Source organism: Alligator sinensis, unplaced genomic scaffold (assembly GCF_000455745.1).
Source record: "Alligator sinensis unplaced genomic scaffold, ASM45574v1 scaffold1667_1, whole genome shotgun sequence".
In the NCBI taxonomy this organism is placed as follows: Eukaryota; Metazoa; Chordata; order Crocodylia; family Alligatoridae; genus Alligator; species Alligator sinensis.
In genome coordinates, this window is record NW_005842504.1 from 1,026,600 (window position 1) to 1,026,927 (window position 328).

At 59.8% G+C, this 328-nt stretch overlaps 1 protein-coding gene across 1 annotated transcript in view; it reads right to left on the reverse strand.

The window, feature by feature from the left end:
• The window catches only part of LOC112551552 (homeobox protein meis3-like), a 20,403-nt gene that overhangs the window by 964 nt on the left and 19,111 nt on the right, over positions 1 to 328 (reverse strand). The gene's annotated exons all lie outside the window — the stretch shown is intronic.

Here is a 328-nt window from a genome sequence, read left to right on the forward strand (position 1 = left end):
GGCCGGGGGCGGGAGCGGGAGGAGGGGCGGGGGGGCCCGACGGCCGGAGCAGGAGTCCGGGGCCCCTCCAGGCCGAGCCGAGGGCCTCGATCCCAGCAGAACGGTACCAAAATACGCCCCCCCCGCCCAACCCCCCCCATGTGAAAAGCTTTTGGTGGGGGGGAACATGATTTTTGGGGGAACCCACAATTTTGGGGGGAACCCCACAGTTTTAGGAGGGAAGACAGCATAATTTGGGGGGAACCACACAATTTGGGAGGAAAACTCACAATTCTGGAGGAAAACAATTTGGGGGGAAACTGCAATTTTGGGGGGGAGAAAAATACTA